The sequence below is a fragment of the Dermacentor silvarum genome, chromosome 4 (assembly GCF_013339745.2).
Source record: "Dermacentor silvarum isolate Dsil-2018 chromosome 4, BIME_Dsil_1.4, whole genome shotgun sequence".
NCBI lineage: Eukaryota > Metazoa > Arthropoda > Arachnida > Ixodida > Ixodidae > Dermacentor > Dermacentor silvarum.
Genome location: NC_051157.2, coordinates 8,978,193 through 8,993,023, shown reverse-complemented (window position 1 = coordinate 8,993,023; position 14,831 = coordinate 8,978,193). Strand labels below are relative to the sequence as shown.

General features: G+C 47.5%; 1 protein-coding gene across 1 annotated transcript in view; it reads right to left on the bottom strand.

Moving 5' to 3' along the window:
- The window catches only part of LOC119449407 (F-BAR and double SH3 domains protein 2-like), a 150,726-nt gene that overhangs the window by 30,843 nt on the left and 105,052 nt on the right, over positions 1-14,831 (bottom strand).

Here is a 14,831-nt window from a genome sequence, read left to right as displayed (position 1 = left end):
GCAACGCTGTTCTTGCGATTATTTTGGCCTCATGAATGAACTTACACTCCCCTTCTGTCTACGCGCAATATACGCCCAAAGCTGCCGCTGGTGAGCCTCCACGGCTGTCCGCAGATACGTCTTCCGGAACAGCGACGCGGCGGCGACAGTGCGCTAAGTTCGAGGGCGTTCCTGCGCAGTGAAGGATGGCGTAGGGGAACGGGCAGCGCATTGTGACACTTTCTGTTATTGTTCGTATAACTGCCATATATAGTAGCTTGAAAGCTGCAGCCAGGCACGAACACGAGCGCAAAGCAGACAGTCATGCTGTTCCCGGAACACGATGTCCCGCGAACTCGGGTGCTGTTTCTGACCTAATAAGACCACGTTGCCATACCATTAGCGATTGCGCGTTATTTCGTAAATCTAATGGTAATGGGGTGATTCTTTTGTTGTTACAGGACTTTCGAGCTGCAGCTCCATTTGTGACCAACTTTGAAAATGATCCTTCACATTTCAGGCACCAACAGAGAAGAATGATCCCGAGGCGCCGAGGGATCTCGCGGGGGATTACGCGCGGAACGGGATTGGCCGACGTTCTCTTCGTTCGTGCTCCTTCTTCGGCCCGCAGCGAGATAAAAAGGTTCCACGGTGAGCGACCATTTATTAGCGAGCCTTATGGCGAACTTGGCTGGTGACTTTTTATCTCGGCTGACGACGGCTGCCGTCAGAGACGGTCGTACGTGCGATTGAGATCGGAAACGTTGCTTTCTTTTCTTTTTTTTTTTTTCGTGTCACGAAAGACGGGTGGACCGTCTCTGTCCTGTCAGCAACTTGTGGATGAATGAGGTTTGATGCTGGGACCACTCGCAGTAAATGTAGCGTTTGCGCGGCTACCGTACGTAAAAGAATTTCGAAATGGACAGAACTTCAAAAATATCAGCAGAAGAGAGCTATTGGCTGGGGCCAATCAGAACAGTCTATAGCAAACGAGATGTTTTGGTACGAGCCTGAACTGAATTGCGCACTGGTGGTAGCTTATTCACAGTACAGAGGGCAAAGCAAACATCCAACGATGGTCCACTGGATGCAAAGTATATCACCTTTGCTCGTTCTTGGGGAGGGTACCGCTGTGCACGTATTCTGGTTTATGCTTTTCTTTTTTTTTACTAATGACAAAAAAATTACAAAGTTTAACTCTTCAAAACAACCCACGGGCTATGAGGGATGAGCTTGCGGTCTAGTTTCGAGCATCCACTGTTTTTTAACGTGCACTTGAACTAAGTATACGAGCACTGCACAAGTATAGGAGTTTTGCATTCCGTCGCCATCGGAATGTGACTACTGCGGCTGGGAATCAAACCCGCGATCTAGTTCTCAGGGGCAGAACACCATAGCCACTGATCCCACCGAGGCGGGTGCTAACGACAGTGACTTGTGTCCGATAAAGAGTATTGGCTAATTATCATGATAGCCAACGACGTTTGCCGATCGTCGTAAGAGGCGTGGTAAAAAAAAAACAGAAATATAATGCACAAACGCTAAAAAATATATCGCTAACGCAAATCATCCAAAGTGTTCTCTACTTAGCCATTCAGATCCTGAAACAATTCTTTATGCTATTGTTTGCGCCTTTCTTCGAGGAAAAATTGAAGCACTGGTGCCTCGATCGAGCATACAGGCGTTGGCAGCGGTAAATGACCGCCGGGGCGTTTATTTCGCAAAATATACTGAAGGCACCATAGACATTACCTATGCATAGTGGGAACGTCGCCTATCCTCTGGATGTCGAGGTCCCCGCGGTGCGCAAATGTGCGATTCATCAAGATTGTATGTGCCTGGAAGTTGTACATCTTCACATTTAAAAAGCGCATGCCTTTGAATATCCTTGAAGTCCGATGGTCGTTTTCTGGGATGGAACTCTAGTAGAGAACACCTTATGGCGTAAGCAATCAAGCCAGTAATCGGAAGCACATTCCATCACTGTAGCAGAATAGTAGACCGCCAGGTCACGGGCTCAGTGCCGGTCGGAGGTACGACTGGCACTGAGCTAGTTATCACTCGCTGCTATACTTCTTTGATTGGACTGACACTCTTCGCTATGGAGATGGCGCCATCAATACAACCGAGGTATCAATGTCTGCCCGTCGCTATAACGGCTGTAACATGCCGAACGTGCCAAACCTGCGCGGCAAGAGACACTATAGAGCAGCATCGGCTCCCGCGTCATATCAGCAGCTATGAATGCACATCATTTTTACTGCCATCGCACCACGAAAGAGCAATATGCGAGACCGCCTGCGTTCTCCATTTCGTGGCAAGCAGCCGATGCTGGTCGACTGCACATAACGACCAAGTGCTCGTCCTTGGGTCGAGATAAGCGGCTCGGGATTGCTCAGATCGCCGCCGCCGCAAATGCCGACCATGCTCACGCGCTAGCAGCGCACGCCCAACCTGCGGGCCGCTGCAAGGCGCGCGTCGTCGACGTGAACGACATTTATGATTCCCGTTTGCGGCCGTCGCTCGACCGCTGGCCGATACGGCGCCGGTGCAGGCGCCAGGCCGGGGAATAGGCCGGCTCACACCCGTCGCATATTGGCCAAGATTGGAGGATGGGTGAGGGGGTTGGAATGCACTACGGGAGGCGGTCCCGTCACCGGTCCAACACGCTGCGCCGGCAACACGCGTTCCTCGGCCGGTCGTGCACCACATTATAATTGCGTGATAAGTCGGTGTTTGAAGCCCACACGTTTAAAGTGGCTGTCCGCAGTCCCTTGTAAAACGCCACCGATCTCCATATCATGCTTTCTCGGTATTTCTCCATGTCGCGAGAGGCGGCAGTTTGGAAGCGGGGACACGGAGAAGACATTGTCGCCTTTCCCGTTCGGCCTAGCCGTGCATCACGAGGCGCATGACCTTGTCGTACACTTTCTGATGAACATAAGTTACATGGTACCCACTTGACTGACGCGTGACCTATACACTCCCAGGATTGGTAACTGGACGATATCTGATCTGACTGAAGCGATGTACTGAAACGTACTCGCTAGTTTATAGCCGTAAGGCGGCTGTGTTTCAAGCAGCCTTGTTATTGACAACGCGGGACATGAAGTACGTCACGCATTTAGCCCCAAACGCATTTCTGCCACTATCAGGCATGATTCCTTGCGTCTGCTCCCAAGATAAGGAATATATATATATATATATATATATATATATATATATATATATATATATATATACTCTCCGAACGAGGAAAAAATAAATAAATAAATAAATAAATAAATAAATAAAATAACAAAGAACGTAGATATCTCTCTATGACTATACAAAAAATTCATACAAGCAAAAGTGAATGCATGAAACTGCTTTAAGACAAACGCGTCACTTTTCAAGAGCGTCACACCACGCATCTACCTACGTATAAATACGTACATCCTCTACTCATGACCACACAGCTGGCACCAGAAGTCATAGACGCCGATATAAAACAGCCTTCAATGACCAAAAGTACCTTCGTTTCGCTAACTCATCTTTCAGATTCAGGCAAGGAGGGGGAAGTCGAGCAACGAAAGACCGCAAGCGGCATAGATACGTGCGTTGCAAAGTTTGCGAGTTTGGCCTCCCTGTTTCACATGACTACGTTCACGCGAAGCGGGCCTAAAAACGCGCGCAAATTCATAGAGCGCATTCACGCAGACTGGGTCGACCTTTTTCATGAAGAATGCGGACGTCAGCCTCGCGATATCTTCCGCTGCCAGTTTGGAAGTACAGTGCACATTTCCTTCGCGATAAGCAATGGTCCCCAGTGCACTGAAAGCGATGTCCGTGGGTGGGCTGAATCCAGTGCGAGGATTTCATTTGTAAAACACCCGTCTGGCACGAAGTGCGCTACGGGGCAGTTGACCTGGCGATAATGACAGCCGGTAGAAGGCGAATAAAACAGAAACTGGAATGTCGTGCATGCGTTCAGGTTTTCCTTTCTATGTTTCCCTCAGGCGTCAGTAACATAGGCTGTCCGGGACGGGCGTCCCTTCGGACGCCGTCTGCATACCAAACGCGCCGGGGTCGCGACGAGTAACGACACCGCGGTCGTCAAGCGTAAATGATAGCGTACGCGATAGGCGAGAATATGTTTTCCTAGATGATGAATCTTCTCCTTGGCAGCTTGCAGCGATATGCGGGTGTCTGCGGATCGCTCTGGCTAGCAGCTTCCTGGAGGTGCGAATTGGCAAAGCGGCGTGTGCAAACAAACCTAAGTGCCTCCATTACTGCTGTATGTTGGGCGTGTTGGTATTAGAACGAGATCTATTACAGATAAAGCCCGTTGTAACTTTCATGAAGTCTACTGCGTTTTCTTTCTTTTTTTTTTGCATTTACCGGTACCCGACGTAGTGCCATAGTGGCTAGGGCGTCGCGCTGCTAAGCTCAAGGGCGCGGGATCAAATTCCGGCCGCGGCGCCTGTGGGGGCGATATGCAAGAACGCCTGTGTACCGTGCGTTGGGTGCACGTCAAAGAACCCCAGCTACTCGAAACTATTCCGGCGTGCCTCACAATTATATCGTGGTTTCAGCACGTAAAACCCCCGAATTTAATTCAATTTCCTGGTCGCTGAATGATTTATTCTAATGACTAATGTTTAACGAAATACAATACGGCAACAGAGGGAAAGGGGAAGGAAAAGCAGGGAGGCGGGTCAACCAGACCAGTTCGCTACCCTAAGAAGGAAAGGAGGTTAAGAGATTATGTTATAGTGATAGGGATAGTAATTCTACGTTTAACAAAAGAGTCTTCGCTTAGCTTCCTGACTGCGGTATGTGATCCCAAAATGCGACTCAGCAGAAAAATACAATCCTCGCGTTCTGACGGGGTTCCAACACGTTACTTTTCGGCTTCATGCCAGATGTACTATCCGCTGTGCCATGACAACTTTCTTTTTCTTTCTTTCTTTCTTTCTTTCTTTCTTACATCACAACGACAGTTCCATTCAAGCGACGAATAGTAGAAGTGTGTGATGCTACCCGGCACGAGAGTGGAGAGGAAATTAGACGCGAAAATTTGAGGGTACTTCGCATGGGAAAATAGATCGTGGAAAATTGAGGAAGGCTATATGTATGCACCAATCAAACCACAGCTTTTTTGTGCGTATTTCCTCGTGCTTGTGCAAACGAATGTATGACACGAAACTAGTTCTTTTTGGCTATCACCATTACATCGCATTTCCGCTCAACAACGAAGAGTGTTGTTTCTTTTTTTTTTATTTCTCTTTAGTTCTTAAAAACTTTTTAAACGTACTTCGTTGCGTTACCTTTATTTCGCACAGTGATGTATAAGTGCACGGAAGCACTCGCGTTTGATAGCTAATATTTTTTTATGTTAAATACTTATTTGAACCTTACATCTGTTGTCGCATTATTTATTTCTTGCAATTTTCGTATCCTACTGTATTTGGGCACTCCAATTTTCTATATACTACTATCTACTTGTCAACAATGTCGATATCTTTATGAATTGTTTCTAGTTTATCCTATTCAGCGCGAACCACACACACCACACGTGCGCAAGAGGCAGCGATTAGAAAAGGGACGCAAATTGACAGACATGCAAAGAGAAGGACGGACACGATGTCCGCCTTTCTCCGCTTACATTTGTCAATTCGCGCCCCTCTTCAAATAGCTATGTTTTACCAGCTAGCCCAACAAGAAATACTCCTAAAACACAAAAAGGCACAGAACACAGCCGCCCTGGACACGATCCAGGTTTTATTTTGCAGCAGCGTAATTATAAACATGCACCGCGTCTAGCCGGTCTACATACGTATCTTATAGCCGCGTTTACATGAATGTGACAAGTGGCGCATTACGTCGCATTTCTAGAGCATAGCATCCATGTATATGGCGGTAACGCGCTATCAGAAAGAATTGCATTAACGCGCCAGGAGAAAGTATAACCATTAGTCGAATCACGCGGTGTGTCGCATCGAGGGAGAGAGAAAAAAATGTCACAGTTTCGCCCTAAGGGCGAAGCAATGAATGCGATAGCAATACAGCAATGTCATACGAAGTAAGGTGAGCGGCTTTGGTAGCAATATGAATTGTAGTAAACATGAGCTGATTAAGTAAGCAGGTGTGCTGCGGCGTAAGTAGACCGACATGAAGAGAGACTCGATGACCACGAGAAGGCGCGTGTGAAACGGTGGTGTTGATGAGAAGCGCTTCCCGTGGGCAGCGCGTGCGAAGGGACACACCTGTAGCGCTGCACTGCCGATCCGGGCAGCATTACATGTGTAGCGTGCGTTGGAAAATGTGGCCCGACTATTACTAACTGAATGAACAAGCGTGGTGTGAGCGCGCACAAACAAACATGAATAGATCACACTGAATGACTGCAGACAACGACTGTCAAAACGCTGGCAGCAAGCCCATACGCTGCAGCGGGCGAAGGTACGTGCGGTCTATCGCTTCAACAGAAACTGAGCGGCGAATGCACAGTGCATATAGGTCAGAGCCGTGGGAGAGATAAGAGACGGTGCGGGCGAGCAACGAGCGCGGTTGTTGGCACAGTAGAAGTGCCCCCCTCCCCGCTCCCTCCGGCGCTGGCTTCCCGCTTCCTTGCTTGCGCGTGGGTGATTGAGTGCGTTCGCTCTCCGTGATAGCGCGCGTCCCCGCACGCTTCCGCTCGGGCATACGGCGCGCGGCGAAGATTTTATCTATACGGAACCTCACGACGACGGCGACGGCATAAATCCGGTTGAAGTGTCCATATAATTGCTATCGCAATAAAAAGCGAGGCGGCTGCCGGCGTGTGCTCTCCTCCACTCGTCGGCGACACGCACTCGCTGGAAATAGGTTCCGGCTTGTTTCGGACGAAGAGGGACGCGCTATATACACGTATAGACGCTGTCACGTAGTATTACCGTCATGCCCTACAGCATACGCTATACGCTACTGTCGCATTCATGTAAACGCAGCTTATGGAGAAGCGCACAAAGGAAACACTGCCTGATTGAAGCACGAGAGCTGAGACATATGTCGGACCACACGAAATGTTTCGTTTGCTACCGCGGTCTTATCATTCCATCTGTAATGCTATTTAACCGCGAAACAGCGCGCGTTTGCACTGGCGACGAAGAGCGTCGCCGTCTCTCTTCGTGTCTGTGCTTGCGCCGCACTGTTTCACTATGAACAAATGCCGACTTGCTCATATATCCGTCTTTCTACGGCGTTGTTTGTGTAGCATGTGTATTTTAAGCGTGCGCACATTGGACAGCTTATTTTTTGTGGATTTGTGGACTTTGGAAATTGGGAGCATACAAATTATGGGCGGTCACTGTAATACGCCTTGAAGTAAAGCATATACCACGTATCTTATGTGTCCGCGTTATCTCGAGCTGACGCCCTGATGTATAAAACTTTCACTGTCTGCACGTGACGTTACTTGTCACACTGAGCGTTTTCCATGTGCGTATGCTGCTGGTACGAGAATAGAGGGTTGTTAATCGCGCCTGCCATCGGAACGTGTACTCAGTTATTTCCTGCGGCTGATCCGGATGCGCTCGGCATACGGCAAAGGCTGCAACGCGACAATTATTTTACTGCTATAGGAGTATAGCGCCATGACAATGATAAAACATTCCGGCCCATATTCGAAAAAATGTCCTTACGCTAAAAGTTATCGCACAATCACACGCCATTTTTTTTTTTGGCACCACGGTAGCTCGGTGGTAAGAGCATCGCACGCGTAATGCGAAGACGTGGGATTGTTCACCACCTGCGGCCAGTTGTTTTTTACCCACCGTGGTTACTTAGTGGCTGTGGTGTTGGGCTTCTGAGCACGACGTCGCGGGATCAAACCCCGGCCACGGCGGCCGCATTTCGATGGGGGTGAAATGCGAAAACACCCGTGTACTTAAATTTAGGTTCACGTGCGTTAAAGAACCACAGGTGGTCGAAATTATTCCGGAGTCCCCCACTACGGCGTGCCTCATAATAAGATCGTGGTTTTGGCACGTAAAACCCCATAATTTTTTGAAGCATATGCCAGCGATTTGTTGTGTCAGACATATTATTAACGAAAGTGCATGGCAAACAGCACTTACGAACTAAAAGCTTTGTGAATTCAGCACCATTTCGCTTTCTCATTGGTTCTTTTACTGCAACAACAGTATAGGTAGAGTGTACTAGAACAATTCTAGGTCACTCTAGTATAGGCATTCATCCAACACTTTTCTTCATTTTCTGCGGCGTGCCAGCTATCATCACTTCGTTGAAAGGCTTGTGCCTCTAGTTTCCGCGTGAGATGAATGCGTTTTAATATACGCTCATATTATACTATTTATAAGGCACCACATTCACATTTACGGGTCATCTGCACGTCGTAAGCTTACTTGTCAAAGCAGCGCGTGACAGTTCCTGAAAGGGGCGAGTGATACGGCGGACACAAGACAGCAGTCACCCGTCACCCACGAAAAAAAAAAAAAGTCTCCGTCCCCTGTGGCATAGACGCAGAAATGCGCTATGCTGGTGCTGCAAAAATTAGAAACTCGTGCTCAGCCTGGAGGCTAGGCAAAAGCCGCATCTGGGAAGAACGCGCCGCTTTCATCCGCCGTGCCCTGCGGGGCCTCGTAGCAAACACCGCGGTGACGGATCAGCTGGCGCGGCAGAGAAGCTGCGCTGTTCCGCGCACCCGCAGCATCCATCAACATCCAGTCGCATGCATTCATCGCGGTGCCTTCGACGTTCAAGGCGACGACGCTCTGATACGCGGGTGCACAGGGAATCCGCATTAATTAAAAACGAATCCGCACCAGGGGCGCGACCCTTCGCGGCGTGCGCGTCTATTACAGAGCGTCGACCCTTGTGACGCCACTTATTGCTTGCTGCTGCTGCCGGTCGATTTGCATTTATAGGCGCGAGTATATGCGCGGTGCAGCGAACATTGGCTGCGCCGAAATATTCTTTCGTGCCATGATGCTGGCACGAGGGAAGCATTCAGGAAGTAAAGGACTTGTAGTGAACCAACCGATGTAGCGCTTTCGACGGGAAGACACGAGAAGTCGCGTGCCACATGATCATGAACTACGTCTTTCATCATCGCATCCTACGTCATTTCCCTATTCTTGCCTTAGATGGCTCACGTGACGCCAGAATACACACGTGTCAAAAAATGACATCAGTAGGGTCGATGAGTCCGCCTTTATCAAGGGTGTACCTATCAAGTAATCTCACCTGCGGGATGCGGGAAACGCCGCCAGGGATCTAGTTTCCTTCCTCCCTTCCAAGTGAAGAAATTTACCTTCATCTGAAGTTTCTGCTACGATGGTAAAGTTGGAAACAGTTGTAAGCCACGTGAATGTATAGACAAGTTTCTGTTCTTTTAATTATACTTTGTTGCATTTTGCGTGTGTTTCTTTCGTCGCAGCAAATTTCTCTTCGGAAGGTTCAGCAATCCCTAAAACAAATTACTTGCAAGCAGCGTATCTCGTACAGTCAGCCCCACCTTCAAGCACGAGGAGGAGGACTTGCTCGAGCTCTTGTTCATGCACAATGGTGAGAGCGAGGCAAAGAACGCCTTAGACAGGTTGCTTTCCGCTTCACCAAGCAGGGGAAATCAGTGTAAGCTCGGGAGTATACGCAAAGCGGTTCACACGCTGCACTTTCGCCCGAGAAGATGATGGATAGCCCAACTCCGACTGAAAGTGCTAAATGTCCCCGACTATATATATATATATATATATATATATATGCAACTTGAAATCACAAAACAGCATTTCGACGCCAGGATGTTTCTCTCGCACAACTCGTTCTGCTTGAGTAGCTCGCCGAAATGTCATTTGAAGACGAACTTGTCAAACAGACACTTTCTTGACGGCATCTCTCTAATGCTTTGGGTCTGTCCGAGGAATTGTATGTGAGTGCATGCGCAGATTCCCTACCGCGCTCTGTCAGCTTTATGAGCATAAGTATGCCAGAGCCAGATGGTGATGATGACAATGAAGCCTCAATTAATGGCACAAACCCACTGTGCGGGATAGGCCATGAACCAGGTGGTAATATTTTTGAAAATTAAAATAAATTAGTTAATGAATAAAGAAATAAGTAATAAAAAGGAATATAAAAGAATAATCAAAATGAGAAACAATTAAACCGACAATAAAAGACAAAGTAGTGTATAATAAGATAGTCAGCCTTGCCTAGATAGAATGCTAGTCATCTGTCTTGCATACTTCATTTTTTTTTTCGTCATCGCGCCCAGCTATACTCTCTTTGTCACATGTCAACCAGTTCCACAGATTTCTAATTGGATTTCAACATATTTCAAACTGTTTCGCAACTAACATAGTTGGAATCTTTCAGATCACCTACTTACTTGATTCAGTGATCTTCATAAACTTCATATGACCGTAAACATTCTGCCGCCCGCTACTCGTGTCGCGACAAAACAAGTTCGTAATTGTAACAACATAAATTTTAATGCAGTTGAGAAAGAACTTGAGACAGTGTTCTAACACATTTCGCAGGCATTATTTAAACATAAATATGTTGAATACAACTCGCTATTGTTCAAAGAAACGATGTGCGCATTAATCGATAACTATGCTCGACTTGTTACAATACCTAACGACAAATTGCACCCCGGGTTTGTAGAAATTTCAGCGCATGAAAATTAGAAAAAAAAATTCCGTGGCATAAATCCAAGCCTTTGTTAAATCGTATCGCTTATTTTTAGGCAAAGCTAAGGACAGATATTTTTCTAATGAACATTCTGAGCTTCTCAGTTCTCGAAAGAAATCCTGCCCCAACTGAAGCAACATAAGACTGCAGAAACACCCCTATTTAGGTTAGCGAATGTCCAACGGCGTTTGAGTCATATTTAACATATATATATCTGTTCACACGAAACGGTAATTCATGTACCTCAACTACATTACCAGTAGTGTAACTAACAGAAATTAAATTGTAATTAATGGTATATATAATAAATAACCCTAAGCTGCGTTCATCATGTGGCGTATGTAGGTGAAATTAATTCAAGGTACTAACGAATACTGTACCAGCGTCAAGCAGTGTTCTGCTTCACATTTTTAAATGAATAAATATGTAATGTCCTTCACGCAAGTCTATATTTAACGCCATTTCTACCGCATGCATATTTATCCGGCATCGACGACCACGCAATATTAGCACCTATAGTCGTTTGCTTACCACAGAAGCTGTCCTCGTGGTCTGAGCTCAATGTATCTCAAAGAACGCTTCCGAATTGCTAGGATTCAGCCAACGCGCCATGGTTGCTTAGTGGCTATGGTGTTGGGCTTTTGAGCACGAGGTCGCGGTATCGAATCCCGGCCACGCCGGCCGCATTTCTATGGGGGCGAAATGCGAAAACACCCGTGTACTTAGATTTAGGTTCACGTTAAAGAGCCCCAGGTGGCCCAAATTTCCAGAGTCCCCCACTACGGCGTGCCTCATAATCAGATCGTTTTTTTTTGGCACGTAAAACCCCATAATTTAATTAATTTAATTTAGGATTCAGGCAGCGAGACTGTTAAATGGTTCGCAAACGTAGGCATGAAATTTTATTTTATTTCCAACTGCACGCACGGAACTGTTCCTTCCTTCTCCCATCGCAGACGTTTCTTGTCGTATGTTGGTGCTCTGCACCGCGTTTCGCTGTATAGTGAATACGTGGCTGCACGGCAAGACGCTTCTTTTTGGCTTTCAGAATGCGATTCGGTCCCATGACAAAAATGCTACATGCTGTCACATAACGGGTGTGCATGTGCACCCACGCACTACCCACGCCGGTCACCACGGTACGTCTGTATAGGACCAGTACAAATGCGTGTATTAGCCGATTCGTCTGCCTCACGACCAGTCCTTAGCCTACTCGCCGAGAAACACGCCTACGCGAAAGCCCCGGGGTTTAGGCAAAGCAAGCTTCGCTCTATAACGTATAGCAAGAGACAATCACGTGGCTCCAGTTGAAAAGCTTCCTGGTCGCTGCGCTATGTATTCGATGACTAGGCAAAGCGCTTCGTCCGCAGAACAGAAAATTCGAAACGCTCAGTGAACTCCGTCTACTTCATGATTATTGGAAATAATAAATAAATGTACGGCGAAACGAACAAGAGAGGGTGACAAAAGGAAAGCGGGATGGCCATGCGGACGCACCCGAAAGCCCTGTCGACAAATCTTCCGTAATTCGGAAAAAAAAGAGTGCAAGTTCTCGAACAGGAACCGGCTCATCGTTCGAGACCGAGAAAGCAAGCAGGAAGCACAGCCGAGAAAGAGGGCATAGCGACCGGTGCTAAGGCAGTGGGCGCAGCGGAAGCACGATACGCGGCGTGTCCTGGAGAGACGGCCGTCATCTTCGCCGAGAACGCGGCGGCCGGATTCCGGGGGATTTCTGCGTCCGTCCAGGAGCCGTGACGGATGGCCGCATCTCTCGCGCGCCAGACCGCGGCGCTTGATCCATCACGGCCGACCGCCCCACTCCGCCCGTTCCGAAAGCTCGTGAGCGCCGATCTATACCGAGGACGGTACCTGTCGTGGTGAGAGCTCTTCTCAGAAGTGCTTCACACCTTCCTGCAGAAATGCCGCTCCTCGGACGCTGCCAGCTCCTTTTCAACGCTCTTCCTCGCTACCTTCTTGCAGCTTCCCCCGCCGAACGCCATACGCGATTGAGAACGCAAGTTTAGAGGAAAGCGCGCCTTAAGCGGAAGGTTCTTATCCGATTTGTCTCCATTGCTGACTGAGAGGCACGTGCTCCAAATCTAAGCGGCAGTTGCGAGAGCCGATGATATAGAAGCGAAAGGAAGACTAGAATCGCTCTATATACGGCCCTATTCAGAATGTCGGCGCGTTAATTTCTCGTGCGCAATCACCGAAAGCCAGGCTGTCATTATTATTGGTGGTTACCGTCCTTCGTATAAATGGGCCAAATAAGGAAGTCTGTGAAATCACAAGTTTACAGGATCTTCAGATATACATCAGCCTAACGAACATCTTGCGTATCACTACAGTGCGCCTTCAATTTATAAGAAACTGTCAAAATCGGGCCGCAAGACATAATTCTGCGCTTACAGTCGGAGAAGTAGACGCTGCTGAGAAATGCTGGTCGAGAGTCGTGCAGGAGCATTCTTATGGCAGAGAAACAATTCAAATGAGTAGGAATCACGCTCTGAAAAGCCATTCGAGTCTCGAGATGATGGATCCATTCTTGTACTCAGTCCCAGAGACTGGGCATTCGGGGACGCCTTCAGTTCGACGCAGAGGCGGAACAAGTGAAGCATCTCCTGTCACTGCCTCCGTCCAGGAAGCTTATTCCCAAAGCTAAAAAAAGAAAGTTTCGGGGTTTTACGTGCGAAAACCAAGATATGATTATGACGCACGCCGTAGTGGGGCACTCCGGGTTAATTTTGACCACCTGAGGTTCCTTAACGTGCACCCAATGCATGGTATATGCTTTCCCGCTTTCCCTTTGTCCTCCTCTCTTGTTCGTTTCGCCGTACATTTATTTATTATTTCCAATAATCATGAAGTAGACGGAGTTCACTGAGCGTTTCGAATTTTCTGTTACTGCGGACGAAGCACGGGTGTTTTCGCATTTCGCCCCCCATCGAACTGCGGCCGCCGCGGCCGTGATTCGATCCCGCAACCTCGCGCTCAGCAGCGCAACACCAAAGCCACTAAGCCACCATGGCGGGCTATTGGCAAAGTTGACTGTTTGTGATGCACATCAACGCATTCTTCACAGTGACATCTAAGACACACTTGCAGAGATACGTGAAAAATTCTGGATCCCCAGAGAAAGACTAGTGGTGCAGTAAGTTCATAGACAGTTCAATGATTGTGTGAAAGCAAAAGGAAAATCATGCGCTGAATGTATGGCTCTATTACCTATAGTGGAAGAGTCTACCGCTACGAGCCTTTTAAAAGTGTGGAGATAGATTTTGCAGTAGCTTTCTACACTAAAGACTATTTGCCCACTTCGAAAACATGCGTCGCACTTTTTATATCTGCTGTGACCAGCGCCATTCATTTAGAATTGGTGTCGCATTTATCATCAGAGCCTTTTAAGCGAAGCTTTATAGGCTCACAAGTGTCGGCGGTGGTGGTGGTGTCACGCTGAAAAGTGGGCCGATCCTGGTGGTAGTGCAGAAAGGATCCAAGCTCAATGACACATACCAGGGATAAAAAGAAAGAGAGAAAGAGAAAGCAAGAAAGAGAGAAAGAGAGAGAAAGGAAGAAAGAAAAATAAAGAGAGAGAGAAAGAAAGAAAGAGAAAATCACCAGGAATGTCAGATACACACGTCAAGCTTCGCTTACCCCCATTTTCTCGACAGGGGAAGGGCTGGTGATTTTTTTGCTCTTTTTTTCCGACGATTAACGGCTTGTCGTGACATACCTGAAATCATTTACACAGTCAACGCTCTCGCCTTTAAGAAGGCTTCTAAAAAACTTCCTCGAATAGTTACCATGCTATTTAATGAATAACTGGAGAGCTACTGCTCAGAAAAATGCATCAAGTAAAAGGTCATAATCGAAAGAGCAGCTGGTGGGGTGTCTTCTGGGAGATGCTATTTTGCACGGTGAAATATTCTCTTTGGAAGATCATTGGCAGCGTAAGACTTACTTTCGAAGAGCTGTCTACAACACATTTCGAAGTAGAAGCAGTATTAACTTTCGGCCACTATCTTACATAACAACAAATCCTGCGGAAGATAAAGTCCTCAGCCTTCACTTTTCCTAACTGGGAACAAATTTACTTTTTTCCCAACTATCGGTCCAAATCAAGAGCCACCGTATAGGGATAACTAGACGACGGCGACACCAGAAACAACTGCTATGGC